At 43.2% G+C, this 20,265-nt stretch overlaps 1 protein-coding gene and 1 pseudogene across 2 annotated transcripts in view; both read left to right on the forward strand.

Moving 5' to 3' along the window:
- Positions 1-3,000: 3,000 nt before the first annotated feature.
- The window catches only part of LOC147651547 (uncharacterized), an 80,884-nt gene continuing 63,619 nt past the window's right edge, over positions 3,001-20,265 (forward strand). Inside the window, exon 1 of the mRNA XM_086842865.1 lies at positions 3,001-3,537. The gene's annotated coding sequence lies outside the window, so the exon portion shown is untranslated. The remainder of the gene's footprint in view (positions 3,538-20,265) is intronic.
- Positions 14,157-20,265, forward strand: part of LOC147651548 (coiled-coil domain-containing protein 180-like) — a 116,564-nt pseudogene continuing 110,455 nt past the window's right edge. The window contains exons 1-9 of the transcript XR_015273812.1: positions 14,157-14,344; positions 15,172-15,254; positions 16,507-16,616; positions 16,707-16,835; positions 17,002-17,112; positions 18,192-18,287; positions 18,532-18,695; positions 18,850-18,969; positions 19,661-19,743. The product of XR_015273812.1 is annotated as a coiled-coil domain-containing protein 180-like (transcript). The remainder of the gene's footprint in view (positions 14,345-15,171; positions 15,255-16,506; positions 16,617-16,706; positions 16,836-17,001; positions 17,113-18,191; positions 18,288-18,531; positions 18,696-18,849; positions 18,970-19,660; positions 19,744-20,265) is intronic.

The raw sequence follows: 20,265 nt of genomic DNA on the forward strand, positions 1-20,265 counted from the left end.
TAACCCACACAGCCAAAGGGAGATGAGGACTTGGGCATTGTCATTACCATCAAAGAAAGATGTGGCAATTCTCAGATGAGAAATCATTTACCTGCAAAAGGTAAATAACATTGTTAGGAGATAGTAAGAATCATCAAAAATGTATGTGGAAAACTTTGTTCTAAGTAAGTATCATGTCAATATTTTAATATGCAGTTTCTTGCACAATATATAAGCTTCATAGCTTATAGGTTCATCTACTAAGGATTTTTAATCTATAAAATCAGGTGTAATGAGGAAACACAAATATATGTGTACAAATTAAAGAGTCAGAGACTGAAAGCATAGTTTAAAATAAAAAATACTTAGATGTTGAAGATGATAATGTCTAACTGAAACCCACGAGCATGTTTCTAGATGTCTTCTCACTATAGAAAGCCACACAGCAATAAAGAATAGCTGCTCCAAGTAAAGAGGCAGAACATGCAATAAAATAATAATAATCAGAACCAATGAAATATTAAATATAAAATTTTAATATTCTTATACTTTCCAGTAAGTTGCAGTACAAGTAAACTAGTTCAGATATCCACTATAGCCCTACAGCAAGAATGTAATCAATTTCAAGGATGTCAGTGAGGTTTACCATAATTTTAGAAACTCAGACTTAGATAAGCACCATAGAAACATATTTATAAATATTTAATAGATATTTTATTTTGTTTGTAATCTCACAATTTGCATAGTATTAAATTCTGCCCATTGTATTCCTTCATTCTGAAGCAGGGACTGGAGCTCTGGGAGTCTGGTTAATAGTGTTTCCTAATATTGTTACTCCTTAAGTAAACTGTTAGATTAACTTTTCCTTAGTTGACATATATGAAACAAGATTTTTAATCCACACTTTGTCTATTAAGCTAGAAGCAGCCAATCCCTGAATTCTATTAGCAATTTAGACTTTGGATTCAAGAAGAATCTAGTTCCACGTTTGGTGGCATGTAATAACTTCTGCAGTGTTCCCTTGCCCTCATCTACTTGTTAGTGTCCTCAGATGTCCACTGCCCTAGAAAAGATTATTTTATTAATTTATTTTATTTATTTCTTTTTCCTTCTTAGATTCCCTTACCTGGAACCGATCACACTAAAACCAGCTGGGTTCTTCCATCTGACAGTCTGCAGTTGCTTTCTCTGCTTCAGTATGCGCTATAAAGCTGTCCTGTTACAACAGAGGAGATATTTGTAGGTAAGAAGGAAGTGGAATGGAGCCGGAGCATTTCGGATGGAGGTCTCCACAGAAATGAAAGAAAGATCGCAGCCAATAACAAGAAAGTTTCAGAAATGAAGAGGGAAAGGATAAACACTTTTTTATTTCAACCATGATGAAATTCTTGACACATCTGACAGTAAGACTGCAGAACCCCAAATTTTCCCAAGTTCTCCATGATTGCAAGTAGCTGTGTTAATGAATTCCAGTTATTTTTTTTCTAAAATACTTAAAAATTACAGTCTTTCATAAACATTTATAGTGGGTTGGCTCACAAATGTGTTAAATCATTCACTATATATCATGTTTGGGGAAAAGATCCAAAATAGCTCTCCTGATTAAACTTTCTATGAAAATATGTTGCCTTTTCAGAGGGTTTTTCTCTTTCAGCTGAAATACTTTTATAAAGTGAATTCTTCTAAACAAAAAAATTAATTTTGCAATTAGGAATGTGTGTAAGGAGCTAGTAAAAATAGCTTCTCTGCTTTAAACTTCTGTGTCAGTGCAATTAAAGTCATGTGCTGGCATCAGCAATTTCATACGTCAGCATCACATGAATGCATTCTTATTTCTCAGTTAACTCTTGACTTTTGCAACCAGTTATGGCTGCAATACAAAATTTGAAATACACTGACCTAGGGAATCTTGTATTACAAGCCTACAGTGAGTAAGTGAAGTTTGAAGAAGGTTGGGTGGTGGATTGACCTTGATCTGGCCCTCACCCAGCTGGTCTCTCACTCCCTCTCCTCAATGGGAGAGAAGAGAAAATAAAATGAAAAATCTCATGGGTCAAGACAAAAGACCATAAAATCGTTTACTGATGATTGTCATGAGCAAAACTTGGCACTTGTGTTATAGTTATAAATAATAATAATAATTATATTATATTATATATATATATAATAATTATAGTTCCTATAAAAACATAGTAATATAATTATAGTGTTGCTTTTCAAGACAGTTTTGTGCTTCTATTTGAAAGGTTGTATATTTTTTTTCTTCAGTGGAGCAGTCATCCATAAAATGGTCAACTTGGTAAATACCATGTCTTTTGGACATCAAGCTTGAAAATTTGTCAGCAGAATTAAGTTTTCCGGTGTTCACACTGTTCCTGTTCACTGGCTGGATCCATGAAGAAAGGACAATTAGAGCATGGGTCAGGATCCTGCTTTCATTACTTTTACAGCAAGCTTCCCCATCTTTCTGGATCAATAGTGGTACTGTGAGAACAGCAGAGTTCTTGTGGGACAGAGCTCGTGTGTATGGAAGGAATAATTTCACTACATCCTATGTAAAGGGACACAGTTTGCATTAGCAATTAAATTTTTTCATATGCTTAATTGTTCATGACATATGAAATTCAGGCTATTTAACTAAATAAATGTTTCACATTATATAAAATTAGGGGAAAAAATAATCATGAGACAACGGAAAATCTATTTCAGTTGTCACATTGAATTCTTATCAGCAGGTTTCTATAGAAGGGAAAATACTAACCTGTTGTAGTTGATAGCTTGAAATATATCTTTTCCCCTCTTTTAGTTGGGATCTCCCCCCCCTCCCCAGCTTCTCTTTCTCCTGTTTACCTGGTGTCAGGTTACCACGGTTACTGAAGTTTCTCTCCTCAGCCCCACGGCGAGAGGCCGGATAGAGAAAAGAGAAGACCCTGCTGGCATTTCCAGCTGCTTGAAGTTTCTTTAGCCCAGGAAAGCACGGGCTTGGGAGAAGAGAGACCCTTCTTTCCAACACGCAAGTTTGTAACTTTGTTGTTCCTGTCCCAGAATGCCTCTGAGCTATGGAAGCTGAGAGGCCATGCTTACCTTGCCTGCCCTTTCTTTCCCCCCTGTGTTGCCAGGAAACCAAGCCCGCCCCCTCTCCCCCCCTCTGCCCCTCTGTGGAGAATACTCCTGCACCTTTGTGGGCATTTGAAGAAGTTGGTGTCTGTTATTTCTTCTCTTGGTGTGTGTAACCTTGATTTGTAGAAAGTTTGTAAGATGTACTAACTGAGAAAAATAATTGGTTCTTTCTCTGATGTTCCCTCCCTCCGAGAAACCCTGTTAAAAGAGACCCCCCCAGACCCCAAATCCTTTGTCTCTCGTCCTTTGGATTCCCCTTCACAGAAATAAACTGTGGCATGCAAACAGAGAGAGAGTCCCCCCCTGATTCCTTTACTCGCTCTGTAGACTTGAATTCTTGAAGAAAATCAGTGAACCCCACAAACATATGCTGGCTCGAAACTCGAGTGAAGAGAAACCTCATCACTGAGCTAGCCGGGCCACACTCGAGGAGATCGAGTCAATGGGCAGGGACACTTCCAGCAGAGCAGGTTGGTCCAAGTGCCAATGTTGACCTTGATGTCTCTGGCCAAGTTTAGTTCTATAAGGGCTTAAGCTTTCCCAAGACAATCCCTGGCTGCTTGGACAATCCCCCTGTATTCCTCCCAGGCTGTCCTTGCTTCCATCCTCTGCAGGCTTCCTGTTTGTGTTTGGCTTTGTCTGGGAGTTCATTTTTCATCCATGCATGCCTCCTTGCATTTCTGCCTGACTTCCTATTTGTTGGGATACATCACTCCTAAACTTGGAAGAGAGAACATGTGAAGTTTATGTATTATGATGTATGCCTATATGCATGATATACAGGAAAGAATTAATAGCATTTCCACTGTTAGTTAAGAGGGAACTTAATAAATGTTTCATTCAGTTACATAACTTGCTTAAATGTCATTACATAATGGGGCTGTAAAAATTGAGGGTTTGCTGAATGGGGGCTTTAGGGTTTTTTTAGCTCCAAACATACTGGGTGCTGATAAATGCACTTGAAGCTACCCTTTCCTTTGCCTTGCACCACTGAGCTTGTATTTCTTCAGAATGATTGCCGTATTTCCATCAGGAACATTCAGTCAGGTCATTAATTTTAAAAGTTGAGATTCATACTTGATAGCGCTTTATAAGGCATGATTGGCTTACAGCAAGCTTCTTGGTGTGGGTAAAATAGAATATTCAGTACCTGGTGCAACACTGACAGATGTCACCCAAACAACTTCGCTATCCCTGCCCAGGACAGAAAGAACATCTGAGCCACTGGACCACCAGGAGGTGCCAGGAGGTGCCAGCATCCAGCTTACGTGGTGATAGAACATTTTGATGTTGATCCTGAAATTATAATTGATACAGTCACAGAAACACAGAATATCCTGAAATGGAAGGAGCCCCCACCAGATTCATCCAGTCCAACTCGTGACCCTGCACAGACACCCCAACAATCCTACCCTGTGCATCCCTGGGAGCATTGTTCAAATGCTCCTGAAGCTCTGGCAGCCTTAAGGCTGCGCCCATTCCCTGGGGAGCTTGTTCTGTGCCTGACCACCCTCTGGGGAAAAATCCTTTCCCTGATACCCAGCCTAATCCTCCCCTGACACAGCTCCAGCAGTGCCCTTGGGTCTCCTGTCCCTGGTCAGAAGGAGCAGAGACCAGAGCTGCCCCTCTGCTGCCCCTTGGAAGGAGCTGCAGCTGCCGACAAGGTCTGCTCTCAGTCTCCTCTGCTCCAGGATGAACAAACCAAGTGACCTCAGCCACTCCTTCTTCATTTACTGTCAGTTAATTTAGTTGTTAAAAAAAAATTATATTACTCTGATCCTGATTCCATTGAAACCATAGTAGTTGAGTCATTTTGTTCATGATAAAACTATTTTTCAATTTCATGTTAGGTACAGGAGAAACTTCTAGTATTCTATGGCAGACAGAATCAAAAAGAAGATTAAACTAGGTGCTAAAATAAAAGACAGATATTCTCAAATAATTGAAGTGCATGAAAAACAGTGAGAACTAAAATGTCATCATCTTAGTGATGTTTTGTTGAACTCTTTCCAGTAGCTTCATATCCCACTTGTTCATTATCCAGCTTGGGAGCCCAGCTGAGGCCTCACCAGCACTGAATAGAGGGAAAGGATCTACAAAGACATGCCAGAAGGTCATGTGGCCATCCAGAGGAACCTCGAAAAGCCTGAGAAATGGGCTGACAGGAACATCACCAAGTTCAAGAAGGGGAACCCCCAAGTCCTGTTTCTGGAGAGGAACACTACCAGGCAGGCACCAGAGCATGCTGCAGGCCTCCTAGCTGGGCTGGAAAGCAGATGGTCAGGAAAGGCTTGGCACGTCCTGGAGAGCACCAAGATCAACACAAGCCAAAATATGCACCCTTCTGGCAGAGAAGAGCAAAGGGATCCTGAGTTGTGTTGAGAGTGCAGCCAGCAGGCCACGGGAGGGGATCCTTCTCCTCTGCTTAGCACTGGGGAGCACCTCTAGTGCTGGCTCCAGTTTGGGGCTCCTCAGCTCAGAAGAATGCAGTGAAGGGCTGTGAAGATGATGATGGAGGGACTGGAGCAACTCTGCCGTGAGGAAAGATGGAGAAAGATGGAACTATTGAGCCTGGAGAAGAGAAGGCTTAGGGTGATCTTATCCATGTCTATAAATACCAGAAGGGAGGGCACAAAGAAGAGGGAGCCAGGCTCTTCTCAGTGGGCCCAGTGACATGACCGGAGTGAGCGGTCACAAACTGAAATACAGGAGATCCCCTCTAATCTCCAGGAAACACTTTTTTATTTTGAGAGTGACCACACACTGGCACAGGTTGCCCAGGGAGTTTGTGAAGTCTTCTTCCTTAAGCTGTTGAAAAACTGCTGAGACACAGCCTTCCTTTTCATATTTGTTCACAAACTAAAAGAAAAGAAAATGCAAAAAAGTCCTATTTGCTAACACGTTAGAAAACAGTAAAACTGTGGTAATTTTTTTAATATATCTTTTATTTCCATGGATACTTGTTTCAGAAGTATGTTGGTTTGGTACATTATTACCAAATTAAATACTTTTATTACTCATTCCAGAAAAGAAGGTGCAACTTCAATTACATATTATGTTTTTCTTATAGAGTTTAGCAATATGACAAAGTAGATAATGTACACTTCTTTGCTTAAAACTTCAGTAACTGAAATTTTCATGAATAAGAAAGCTTACAAAGTTCTATTATAATACATTCTATCAATGCCTTTTACTGAGAAAATTTAATTAAAGTCAGTAAACTCATAGAAAGAATAAATTGAAATCTGTCTGTTCTGTGCAATTAGCAAAGTCCTTTCCAAAAAAAACAAAACCCAAGCACCCACAAACCACCAGTACAAAAGGTGTTTGTAGTGACAGCTGACAAATGATTGTGAACAGCATTCTACCTGGGCCAAATCAAGTGTCTTGTAAAGCATCAGGATTATCTAATTCCTTACAGAAGTGGCTATGTCATGATAACATTTTATGAGGTATTTAATGGACATTTATAAAGCTGGGAAAGAAGGACAAAGAGTAAAAACTCACAAAAGTAAATAGCTTACATCTCCTCTTATTTTATATCTATTTTCTGGCCTGGGAAAATTTTTCTTTCCAAACCTGCATGATGCACAGTACATAGCAAAACTCTTTGGAGCATTAAAAATTTGTCACACTTATAAAGCAGAAGTAGCATGTGCCCACAGCCAAGACTGACATTGAATAGTGACAAACTGGTCTCCATGTACAGACCTGTTGATCATGATGAATAAAGGCTGCTGATGTAGAGGTTACAGATTGACCTGGATGGACAGATGAAGGGGTAAGCACAGGGGCACCTACTGGGACTGTGTAGAATTGTAGTTAGAGAGAGCCTCTGCGCCTGCTGTCCTCCAGAAGAGAAAAACACTCCCACCCAACTTGGCATCATCTGTGAATTACTGAGGGTGCACTCAATCCCCTTGTCCAGATCACTGATAAAGATACTAAACAGGACTGGGCCCAAGACTGAGCCTTGGGGATCAGCTGGATGAACTCCACTTCCCACCACTCTGGGCCCTGCCATCACCCAGTTTATCACCAGCAAACAATGCACCTATCCAAGCCATGAGCAGACAGTTTCTTCAGGAGAACGATGTGTGACGCAGTGCAAACAGGATCAGGGAGCTGCCTAGGAAGAGTCTCAGGTGAATCCAGGAGAATACAGTACAGGACTGCTCAGCTTTCAAATCAATCTTGCTTAAAGAATTCTACAAAACTGTAACAAAACAAACACAGACACAAAAACCCCAAACAAATAATGAAAAAAACCCAAACAAACAGGCAGAAATTAAAAAAACCTAAAAAATCAGGTTGAAGGTTTTTATTAACTTAAAAAAAATCAAAACAAACAAAAAGTCACATTTCTAAAGGCTGCTTTCCCAGCCTCTTCTCTCTGCTGGGAGGACATCCTGAAGTGGAGCCAGCTGGAAGCAGGTGGGACAGGACAGAACCTGGGCTATTCTCACAGGCCAGCCCTGTGGCTCCCCCATTGCCAAAACCTGGACACATAAACTAAACACAGGTAAGCACATGTGTATAGACATAGCAAAAATATATTTGTCTTAAAAAATATTAGTCTTGGCCACACATTTATACCACTGGAAAGAACAGAGTCACTCCTTTCAGTTTTCTTTTCAGTCACTACAAATGTTTAGAAAATATAGGAGTGCAAAAAATGGAAATATCCAAGATCAATATGAAAACAAATAACAAAGATTCCATTTTGAAACTTTGCATTGGACATCCTTTGTAGAAATTTACTCAGAACTTTAAGATTTACAAAAAAGACCAAGAGTATTGGAGTCAAATGGCTTCTGTGTTAGTACAACACAATCCATGGAGACTTCAGCTGGCTGCCTTGATTTCTCAAATATGATGGAGGGAACATCTGAGCAGCTACAGCTCCCAGTTCTCTCAGGGACCTGCCATGCATCTGGGTGGGTCCCATGGCCTTGTGCATGCTCAGGTTCCTCAGGTGGTTTTAAACCTGACCTTCTGCTACAAGGGGCTGGAATTAAGTCTGCCAGCCCAATAACCTGAGAGATGTGGGAATAGTGACTGGCAGTAAAAATTGAGACCAACAATTGTTGAGTACCTCAGCCTCCTCCTTGTCTGTTGTCACTAGTCCTGTCTGGCTTGTGGGGATAGGGGGGAAATAGGGGAGGTGTGATAGGTTTCTTTTTATCTTCCTTTTCCCACTGAAGTACCTCTAGGTGCCCTTATTATTATTTTTAAAGGCTTTGCCAAATGCAGCTTCAACTGAACCTTAACTATACTGATCTCATCCTCACACACCAATGTGTTATCTCTCTATCTTTCCCATGATGTGTGCCACTACATATTGCCTGCATATGACCTTCTTGCATCACATATATTAACTTTCAATAACCCTCTTGCTTTAACTTTCTTTCAAAAACCACTTTGCATTACATATGTTGTATGCATATTATTTTCTTGCATTTTAAACAAGGAGATCCTTACACTGCCAAGCTGGTCTCCTGCATTCCTTCTTTGACTTCTTACAAGTGGCAATTGTGAGCCCTTGTTCTCTAAGAAGAATGTCTTCAAATAGGTGCCAGCTCTGTTCAGCTCCATTATCCCTGAGGACAGTTTCCAAGGCATCCTATCCACTACTTCCTTAAAGAACTGAAAGTTTGCTCTCCTAAAATTTAGGGTCCTCAACACAGCCAGACTCTCAAGTGCCCCTGCAAATAAAAGTCAATATATAGACAAATGTTGACAGAAGCCATTTTGAATGAATACAGGGAAAAAAAAATAAAGAGCAGTTCTCATGCCAAGGATGAAAGCCCAGCACTCAGAATTCACAGCTGGCACTCACTCCCCAGTGCTGCAGCAATACTGAGTCCCAAGGCACAGGAAACTGCCTTTGCCATTGCACCCTTTGCACTCTCCTGAAAAAGCAAGCACTGGCACACTGCTGCTGTCCTTCCCTACACATGGATTTCAGCACAGACCTTCTTGCTTCTCATGTTGTGCATTCCCATTTGTAGACTGCAAAGGCAGTGTGATCAGGAGATGGTTCTTTGTTTGCAGGACTTTGAACACACCTTCTAAATACCTGCTCTGTTTATGTGGCTGTAAAATGGAATTGTTTCTAAAAATTCCGAGCAAGTTACTACAAGGCTTAAATAGTAATTCCGCATTAAGTACTTTTCCTTCTCCAAAGGAGCGGTGCCTTCCATTGTCCGTGGAAGATCAGAGATTTTTCCCATCCTTTCATCACGGGACAGGAAATGCAAGGAGCGGGCAGGACCCGGTGTGTGCCGGCAGCGACCGCCCGGTGTCCCCCTTGTACCGCAGAGCGCTTGGAGCGCCTCCGGCCCTGCTGCTGCTGCTGCTGCTCGTGGGACTTCACCGTGAGCCCGAGGGATCGCCGCTGGAATTGGCCCCCCGGGATCGCCCGCTGGGAATTCACACCTGACGGATCACTTGCCTGGGAATTCACACCTGAGCGATCACCGCCTGCCAGAACGTCACCGTAGTCATCTTACCACGGGAGAAGTCTGCAGAGGAACAGCAAGCTACAGCTGAAAGATCTGTGCCGTCAATTATTCCGTGGTAATTCCTCACCTGCTGGGCACAAAAAGAGATTTAGCAGCTGCTTCTTCCTCAGCTGAGGAGTGTCCTGCGTGTTTCTGTTTAAGGACCCAAAGCACCGTTTTGTAAAGGTGAAAAGCCAAAAAGCACAAGCTCTCTGCAGTGAAGCTTCCCTCCCAGAGCTGCTGTGCACTGCTCACACAGTGCAGAGGAGGCACCAGAGGGTGCAATCGCTGTCTGCTGATGAGTCCTGCCTCAGAGGAATCAGCAGAGAGCTAGAGACTAGGAATGATTATCAGGCTCCCTGGTTTCTCTTCTTTCTTGCATATTGGACTAGTGAAAGGGCTGTGGTATTGAAATGAAATCATTCTTTGTGACAGCTTCCTCTAAGCTTTATTCTCCACTTAAGATTGTTTTCTGCATCCTGGAAAAGACCTGATTCCCCTTTGCTTTGTGTTCATCTTCTGCTACACCTTGGCTGGTAACAAAAGAATTACTGAACTGCTGCTTTGGAGTGGAGAGAGAAATCACTACTGCAGCTGAACATGGGCCAGCACGGTGCCCAGGTATGCGAGAAGGTCAAGGGCAGCCTGGCCTCTACCAGACATAGTGTGGCCAGTAGGATCAGGGCACCGACTGTCCCCCTGTTCTGGGCACTGCTTAGGCCAAACCTCGAATCCTCCGGTTACTTGTGGGATCCTGATCACAAAAAAAGACATTGAGGGACTGGAGTGTGTCCACAAAAGGCAACAGATCTAGGGAAGGATCTGGAGAAGGAGCAGCTGAGGGAGCTGGAGGTGCTCAGTCTGGAGAAAAGGAAGCCCAGGGAGGACTTCTGGCTCTGCACAACAGGAGGGTGTGGCCAGGTGATGACTGGACTCTTCTCTCAGGTAACAAGTAACAGACAAGAGGAAATTGCCTCAAGTTGCACCTGTGGAGGTTTATTATGGAACTACTGAATAGGCTGAGTTGGAAGGAACCCACCAGGATCATCCAGTCCAGTTCCTGGCCTGGCACGTGACAGCCCAATAATACCATCACATGGGCTCAGCATTGTCCAAATATTTCTTGAACTCAGATAGGCTTGGTGCTGTGACCAATTCCCTGGGGAAGTCTGTTCCAGCGCTCAACCACCCTGCAGGGAAAAAAGCTTTTCCTGATATCTAGCCTAAACCTCCCCTGACTTAGCTCAGGGAGCCAGATTATGCTGAACCACTGCTTTGGGGCTCTTGATTAATGCCTATTAACACTATCATTATTGATTATTTGTCAGAGGCTAAGACAGCAATAAATCATAAACTTTCAGACCGAGTTTGCGCTCTGCAGAACAATCCTTTAGCAGGACACAGTCTATAAGCACCTGGTTTGAAACACTACTCTGAAATACAGGCAGCCCACTTTCTCCACAGCTCTCAGTCCCTTGAAACGAAGTGCTCCAGAGTTCCTTGAGTCACCTGGTCAGGATTTTGCCCACTCGCAAAAGCACTTGCCTGTGACCTCTATGTATGAGCAGCAGACGTGATGAGCTGATTGCTCCAGCAACACCATCCGGGAAAGCCTTTTTTCACCTCTAGATCACCCTCTTTACTTGTCAAACATCGTCCTCATCAGAGCACAATCTACTGCTCCCTGTGCTTTGGCGACCTTGCCGGCTCCGAGCCTTCCCCACTACTGCTCCCTCCCACAGCCCTGCTCGCAGCCCCCTCAGGCCGCTCCTTCCCCTGTCCCGCCCGCCAGCGGTACCACGGACAGGAACACCCCTGCGGCAGAGCCGCCACTTCGGCTAAACCACCACAAAGGCTCCAGAGCTTCCCAGCTTCACACTTACAGAACTTCAAGATGCTGTCATTAAAACGGACCCTTTTCCACCGATGCAAACAACTCGCACACGGCGGGGGGATGGGGGGGGGCCGAGGCCGTGCCGGCCGTGGGAGAGCCCCGGGCCGGGGCGGCGGTCCGAGTGGCGCCGAGTCCAGCCGAATGACGCCGAGTCCAGCCGAGTGACACCGAGAGTAATCGAGTGATGCCGAGTGACGCCGAGACTAATCGAGTGACGCCGAGCTGCTCCGAGCGGTGTGTGGCGGTCGCGGCGCCGCCTCTCCGGGCGGGTCCGGGAGGGCGCGGGCAGTGCTCGGGACAGGTGATGGCCAGAGGCCGGCGAGCAGGGTGGTGCTGCCCGGCGTTGGGGTTGCAGCCCTGGGTGCTCGCACCCTTCCAGGGTGCACAACGCTGCCGCTGGTTTGGGGGAAACCACCCAGCGGGCGTGCTCGTGCCTTGAGGTGCTCGGAAGCCGGAGGGCGACCGGCTCTTGGCCGTGTGTCCTGGGACGTGGGCGGGCGCAAACGCCTGGAACGGGGAGCAGCCTCTGCGGTATCCATGAGGAAAGCCGTCCCGTGGACATGCCGGGGGTCTTCTGGCCAGCCACAGCTGCCTCCATGGGGACGTCGGTGGAGGGGCCGCCAGAACTCTTGATGCGAGGACGGGACAGGACGGGACAGCACAGCGTGTGATGATGTTTCTCCTCAGAGCCACACTCCGCTGCTGAGCAGCACAGAGCTCGCACCGCGGGACCCTGGGTGCCTCCCTGGGGCGCTGCAGACTGGCTCAGCTGCAGACGGGGAACAGGGACGTGGCGTGGTGGGACATAGCACAGAGCGCCATTATCTTGTCTTCCAAGTATTTTAAGAAATGGGCTGAAATGCAGACAAAAATATCTTTTCCAGTTTCTGCGCCTTTACCTGTAGATCAGAACAATGGTATTTCTTAGCCGTAAGGCAAAAAAAGGCGTTAGTCTAGCCTCAGGAATGGCAACGACTTGGGTATTCAGAGAAAATGTATGGGGAAGACCTTAGAAGTTCCTTCCCCTAAGCGGAGGTGTGTTCTCATTGCCGTGCTGAGCTGAAAGGTCCGGTCGTGGGAAGTCTGGTCCGCCTTGTGCAGAGACGAACACAAACCGGGGGCTGCGTTCCCCGGTTCCGGAGCTCAGGTCCCGGGTGAGCGGGCCGGGATGGCCGGCCGGGTACTGCCGGCAGCGGCCGCCGGGGGGCGCTGTGGATGAGGCGGGCCCCGCCCCCGTTGGTCTGACAACGGCACGCGCGGGCTCGGCGCGAGCGCGTCCGAGCGGGACCGCCTGAGGGCCCCTGGGGGGCGGAGAGAGACCCGGGAGCGACACCCGGGAGCGACACCCGGGAGCGACCCCCGGGAGCGACCCCCGGGAGCGACCCCCGGGAGCGACCCCCGGGAGCGACACCCGGGAGCGACACCCGGAGCGACAGCCGGGAGCGACACCCGTGGGGCCTGGCAGGGGAGCGGTAGGCGTGGAGTTTCACCGTTAGGAGTCTCCGGGAGGCTACGAAGCTGCTGTGAAGGCTGGTGCTCCTTTGCTTTAGGAGAAGCTGAGAGAGCTGGGGGTGTTCAGTGTGGAGAAGAGAAGGCTCCAGGGAGACCTTAGAGTCCCTTGCAGTGCCTACAGAGACTCCAAGAGAGCTGGAGAGGGTCTTTGGAAACGGGCCCGGAGTGGCAGGACAAGTGGGAATGGCTTCAAACTGCCAAAGGGTGGGGATAGATGGGAGCTTGGAAAGGAATTCTTCCCTGTGTGGGTGCTGAGGCCCTGGCACAGATTGTTCAGAAAGGCTGTGGCTGCCCCATCCCTGGGAGTGTCCAAGGCCAGGCTGGATAGGGCTTGGAGCAACGGGGCATAGTGCAAGGTGTCCTGCCCATGCCAGGCAGTTGTAAGATGATCTATCTTTAGGGTCCTTTCCAGCCCAAACCATTCTGGGATTCTGGGATTCAAGGAAGGCCCTTTTCCAAGTGAAGTGTTGTATCTCCTCTTGGCTCCCAGCTTGTAGTTGCCAGTTCTGGAAGCAGGCGCGGCCAGTCAGCTGCGATGAGACATGTGTTCTCAATAGGACGAGTGTGACATGTTCACAGAGGGATCTGTAAACAGATCTTCAAGGCCCAGGTCAAAAAAAGCAGAGGATTGAGTAAAAGCCAAAGGAGTTTGTTGTGTTACTCAGTTTGCTGGCTGTTGAAATGATCCCAGGTCATTTTCAACATTTTTGGTTTTGGTTTGTTTTAGGAAAAAATGGATGTGTTATCTCCAGCATATGCTCTCCAGTGAATCTACATGTGTTCCCATCTCTTTGTTGTCTATCAGGTTATATTAACTAAAGGCAGAATCATAACAGAGTAGTAAAACGTTTAGAGGCATAATTAGCCAAATACAGGCATTTTTAACTCTGCTGTTAACTTTGGTAACTGTAAGCAAGGCAGCACAATCCAGTTACTCCACTTTTCCTCTCTAAGCAAAAGATTATCCTTTTTTTTTTTCTCATTTTGAAGATAGCCTTAGATGAAAGTGGTTATGCATGTGGTGTGTAGGGTTCATTATTTTACTTTTCTCTTCTGCTGTCTTTGCCCTGCTGTTTTTATTAATTATTTTGTCGCTGTTCTCCATTCAGTAGGTTTGAAGGAATTCTAATTGTTGAGATTATGTTTCTTTAAAGGCTCACTTAGCCCACCTTTTGGATGAAGGAAAAAAGACAAGATTCTCTAAGAAGAGTAAAAAGTACACTTTAAATAGGCATTCAGAAATGTCTGCTGATGCCATGCCATTACCATGTAATCAGCAGAAATGTGTTGGTGAAACACCCATCAGTGACTTCACAAAAAAGCCACAGTCAGACAGGTAAAGAACAGAAGCATAAAACCCCAATGATATGTTCATAACTAGAGGGATGAAATTGACAGATTTTCAGTGGGAATTAGGAACTACTGAATTCTTGGTCATAGAACTAACGACTTGTAATAGACTGTCTCCTTGCCAAGTGTAAATTTAGTATAATGAACTGCTTGCTGCCCATTGAAGTCCAGGCTAACAGACCAATATTTGCAATAGAAGGCATATTGTATGGCTTTCCTTTTAAAAAGAAGTTGTCTTTGCTCATAGCAATCTAGATATATACCCAGTCTGAAACATATTTTTTAGGCTATATTTCCAAGTAAATGGCTTACATGATGATGCTGTAAGATAATGTGACGAACAAGAATGAAGATAATACAACCATTCTTTTTTATCCTAAGCCAGCTGCTGAATAATGATACAGGGATTCTCATTGACCCCAAGGAGAAACCCAGTGCCCAAGCTGTTGGGAAAAGCACTTGGGCAGATAAAGGCTATTTCCACGTTTCTTGCTGGTGTCTCGTAAAGAGTTCACAGTTTTTTACCTGTTAGAACTGTTCTGTATGTCTCTGTAGTTTACACATTCTAAATCTAACATGTATTGCTTTAATGCCATCTTAATAGATTTTAAGCTGGGATCTACCATCCAGGCTTCAATTTGTCTCAGAAGAAGCAACATTGATTCTTTAAATTATATTCTTTAAAGTTGGGATGATACTTAGGATCACTTTAATGTTACATTTTGCCAATTAAAGTGAATTATACTATTATGTTAGTCCCTCTTCTGGTGCATTAATAGTACAAATTGAAGCTTTATTCACTTTCTGTTTCAGACAACCTACACCTTTTTCAGAAGCATTGGGAAATGTAGATGCAAGTGCAGCTGAGAAAGTCAGAGGCCTGCCTGATGTAGTTGGTAAAACTGGTTTCTCTTAATGTCATCTATTTTAATTTGCATTCACAGGAGACATGGTACATGTAACAGTTTTAGCTGAACAAGGTATGAAATTGTGCTGGTTTGAAAGAAAATCAGCAGGAGAAATTAACCCCACACAAATACCTTGTGAGAGATTTTGGAGTTACAATTGAATAGAAAGATTACAGTAAATGCAATGATACAGAAAAACATTTAAAACACAAAGGCAGAGTACAGCCTGGCACCCTTGTGGTCAGGGTTGCAGTGGTTGCAGTCCTGCCAGAAGCAGTGGTCTTGTGAAAGTTTGGGTCCTCCTCTGGATGTCCAGTGGTGGTGGTGGTGTCCCAAGTGCCCAAGTGCCCAGATTATATCCATGGGGTTCAGGTGGTACATCCCCCAGGGCAGGGAGGTTCACAATGGAATGATAGAATCCCTTGAATCTAGAATATTTTTGGAGTCCTTGATCAGCTGCCCATTCTGCTAGTACATATTCAGTTCATTATGGCCCATTGGCAGACATGACCCTCACTGGATGGGTGGTGCTGCTGCTTCCCCAGCTGAAGGAAGGATAAAGAAACACTATCTCACCCTGCAGGGTCTGCCTCTTCTCATTTTAACATCCAGCTTGTATCCTGGGGGGTCAGGTATGCACTGAAAATGATCTATCATTAACAACTCATCACAAAATGAGGTAGAGGGGAGTAGAATACACAATTTGGTTACAGCCACATTGGCACTTTTTTCTCCTGCAAGACAACAAAAATCAGGCTCAGAAATGGCCTGACAAATTTTGATGATTTGAAGCTTAAGAGGCCTCATCTTCAAATTTTTGTTTCAAAGTTTTGATGGTTTGATGATTTTGAAGATGAAGAGTCTTCTAATAGGAAAAAAAAGCAGTTGTGAAATTGTCAATCACAGGTCATGTTTAGCATTATAAATTCCAGTTTTGATGTAATCAAATCTCATTCCTGAAATGTTGCAATTTTTTTATATCATAGCTGAGCTAATAGTTCCATGTTATTATCCTTCTGAAAAACAGAAGTTAATAAAGGAAATTTTAAAATACACTCTAGTATTTTGTATTTTTACCTCCATTTGCTAAGACTGCACTTCCCAAGGAAAGATGTTGCACACTGTGAGAACTACACAGACTACAGCAGTTACAGTGTAGATTGAGGGATTTATTGTTCATGCATCCCATATTCTGCAGCAACAGTTCCAGGCTATAGAATGCTCATTTCTTTCTCTGCAGTTCCTGAGGAAGCAGGCAGTGGTACATGGAAGTATCTGGCAGAACGGCGGCAAAAGCGTCACGATCGAGCAGTGACCGAAATGCAGCAGGAGCTGGGCGGCATTGGCAGGGTAAAGCAGGATCTTTTAATGCAGAGTCTTGAGTGCTCTTCTAAGGTCAAGGCCCAATATTGAAATGATTACACTGACCTACCGTTCTAGGAGATGGAAGCCTCTGTTTGGAAGATTCAGGAATTCCTTCAGCTTAAAGTGATGAAATCAGATGAAAAGAGTAAACTTCTGTTTGAAAAGATTGCATCTGACATGGCTTTGGAAGGTTTCTCATTTGAAGTAAGGCAGCTCAGAGCACTGGCTCAACTTCAGTTACTTGTACCTGCTCTATGTAATGTCTTCTTATGGTTCACTGAAGTCCTAAATTATTGGGTTTTTTCCTTTTTTATTTTTTTCTTATATATATTCACTTTTCAATGAGATTGAGAGTAGATTTTTATTGCAGGGTTTGGAAGAACTGTGGAATATGATCCATGAAGAATCCTCAAACAGAAAAAAGTGGATTAGGGCAGTGGACGAATCCCTGAAGGAGATTGAAAGGAGTCGAGCTGTTAAAGTGAGCTGCAGTCTCAATAACTGTTGCTTAAGCATAAGATTGTTATTTGCTGATACCATGCTGGATGCAGAGCAGGAGTAGCTTGTTTCCACAGGAGTCAGAGGCCTGCCAGTAGTTCTGTTATGTGGTGATTGCTTTCTTTTCACTAATAAACTCATTTATTTTCACTCATTTTACACCCACATAATCAGGAAAAGCTACTTTTTTCCTAGTTTTAAGGTGTTTCTTTCTTTCATGATTACGGATACTACAGGTGCAAGGAATATGTGAGCTGCTTTTATTTTCCTGGAGACTTGTGTAGGTCAAACTTTCATCTGGTCTGTTCTTTTTTTGGGGAACATAGCTATTCTGCAGCTGAGAAGGAGCATAGACGTGAGCTAGCTTGATTTTAGTTTGTGTTGGCTGGGTGTCAGTAGCAAATGTGTTGCAGTTTTGTAGTATCCAGCCTAACCTGTCAAAGTCATTGGACATCATGGGAAACGTTTGGATAAAAAAATGGATAGACTCTGGAAGAGCTTGCTGCACTGTCCTTGTAGGCAAAGAAAAACTGTTCCATCAGTGCCTGTTCCTCCTCTCTTTGTAATTCAGGTATGGTGAATAAGTCTGAGAGTATCACCAGTAACCTTTCTGTTGGATTAGTTGCAACAAATGGCAGAGATGAACACTTTTGCTTTAATTCTGTGTTCACTTAAAACAGGCACTGGTGGATTCCCTTCAGATATTTGAAGGGAAGCTGGTTTGATTTTTAAATTCATATTGCAGCCTGTCTGCAGAGCACTCAATTATCACAATTAAATAGAAATCAGCTGAGTAGTAGCAAAGTGGAATGTTTTCATTACTATTTTTATGAATTAATGAAAAAATCAGTCATTAAGATAGCTAAGAGTAATATTTTTAAATTTACTTCTCAGTCTGTGTCATCCAATTAACTTAAATTCATTTTAATTTATTTAATTGATTAATTAATTAAATTCATTTTAATGGAAAAATTGTCTCATTCCTGTAGTTTTTTGACTTTGAAAATTGATATTTGAGTTACACTTTTTGTTGTTGATTTTCTTTATTATTTTATTGCACAGATAGCAGATGTACTGTCCAAGTAGACCTTGAAACTGGAAGAAATTTCTTTCTTCTTGGCAGCTGATGTTCACAAGCTCATTAACAATAAGGCCATGGTAAATGTTTTACCTGGGGCAAGATATCAGTCTGAATATTCCTAGAATGTCTTTTTTTTCCCCAACTGAAATTCATTTTTTCTGCCTATCAATCACTGAAATATAGAAGAGATTTCGACTTGGCAGGGTATCCATTATCATTTGTGTCCTTTTTTTCCCCTCATTTTCTGTAGAAGATACAATTTTTTTGGTTTTTGCATGTTGTATAATGCTTCTACTCCTGGTTTTATTTTTTAATACACAGAATATAAACAGAGTACTGCTGGGTAATGAGAGGGCAACTGCCAAGCTGCTCTTTAATGTAATGAAATCAGAGCTTGAGAAAGACAAATTGCATCAACTGAAATGGCAAGAGAGAGTCAAGGTCTGGAAGCTCATCCAAAAGAACTGCATAGTTCAGAGTTTCAGGTCAGAAATTTTGCAGTCTTATTTTGGACAATGAATAACGCAAAGTGACTAGTTTCTATAAAAGTAATACTTTATCATTTTTTCTTTATACATATCACATATGATATCACATATATCATGTTTCCATTATACAGATCTTCTTTCCATCCTGCAGAGAATTTACGGCAAGTGAAGAAATACAGAATCCCCCAACTGTGAAAACAGAAATGGAAAATATGATAAAGGAGCAGATTGTACTTAGTGAACAGAGACTGAGAGTTTTGCAGCACATTGGGTATGGCAGAAGAGGGTATAGCATAAAGGGAAACAATTCTTTCTGGAGTTAAGGAGGGACTTGGCTACACAATGCACTTTGCTTCCTGTCAGTGTGTGATTGTTAAATTCAGCAATAAGGCAGGGTCTAAACCTATTTTTGTACAGCTCTTTTTAATGGAAAAAAATGCACTCTTGATTTTCACTGCACCAGCTACACTAAATAGGGGGTGATCAAGGGCTAAAAATGCAGGAATGCAAAAGTAAATCTTACTGACATTTGAAATGGGGTAGGAATGGGTGGAGAACTAGAAGTTGGTATGTCAAGACATTTTTTCTCTGTGGGATTTTATTTGTGTAATAAATTAAGAGAGGAGTCTGCATAGAAATCCAACACTGCTGTGTTTGAATATCCATCCTGAACACAAGAAGCATTTTTGGGTGTAATGTATTGCAATATTTACAGGGAGTTTTTTTACAGTGTATGTAGGAACAATTACATTCCTACATGCAGGAATTACACTTAGTTCCTTGTCAGGCAGTAAATAGTTGGCCTCAAACAACAACAGTCTCTTTGGTTTACTTTCATTGCCAAAATGGCTTTAAATAAAATAATGCACAGTAGTATGGATACTCTGATTCATAATTTTATATTTTAAGTACGGACTGATTTGTATTTTAAGATACCTGACTCTTGTTTCCTACTTTGATAGCACCTTGTTGCCTCCAAAACATACACAATCTGACATAATAAATGAATGGTACAGAACTCTGGAGAATTTAAACAGGAGTATTGGTAAGTTGAGAAATGATAAAACCAGTTTGGAATTCAAGCAATCCTTTCTTTTTCCCCAGGCAACAATGAGGCAGACAGTTGCTCTGAAAGTGCATGTTTGCTCAATTCTTTATTCTATATGTTCCCACTTAGGTTCTCTGTTGCTTTGAGCTGGCTACTAGTAAGACCCAAAGAAGCTGCCTGTGACATCACTTTCCTTTGGCCAGTGCAAACACTTAGTCATGGTGAGATCTAGCAGAAACTGGCTTGTTAGAATTAATCTGGGGGAAATAGAAGGTTAATTTTGACATGGATCAGTTCTCAATCCTAAAAAAATCCTCCTTTTTAACTCTCAGAGAAGAAGAGGGGAAATATTGCAGATAATTCCTTTCTCCAAGTCCTGTAGTATGCCTTCCCTCTGTGTCTGCTTTCTCTTGCTGCAGAGCACAGTGAGCTTTGTATGGTAGCATGGAGGTTGGTAGCAATTGTAAATAACTTGCTACTTTGAAGCATAATTATAAACAGCTGTGTATTAAGGTGTCT

This window comes from Cyanistes caeruleus, chromosome 9 (genome assembly GCF_971803275.1).
Source record: "Cyanistes caeruleus chromosome 9, bCyaCae1.hap1.1, whole genome shotgun sequence".
In the NCBI taxonomy this organism is placed as follows: Eukaryota; Metazoa; Chordata; class Aves; order Passeriformes; family Paridae; genus Cyanistes; species Cyanistes caeruleus.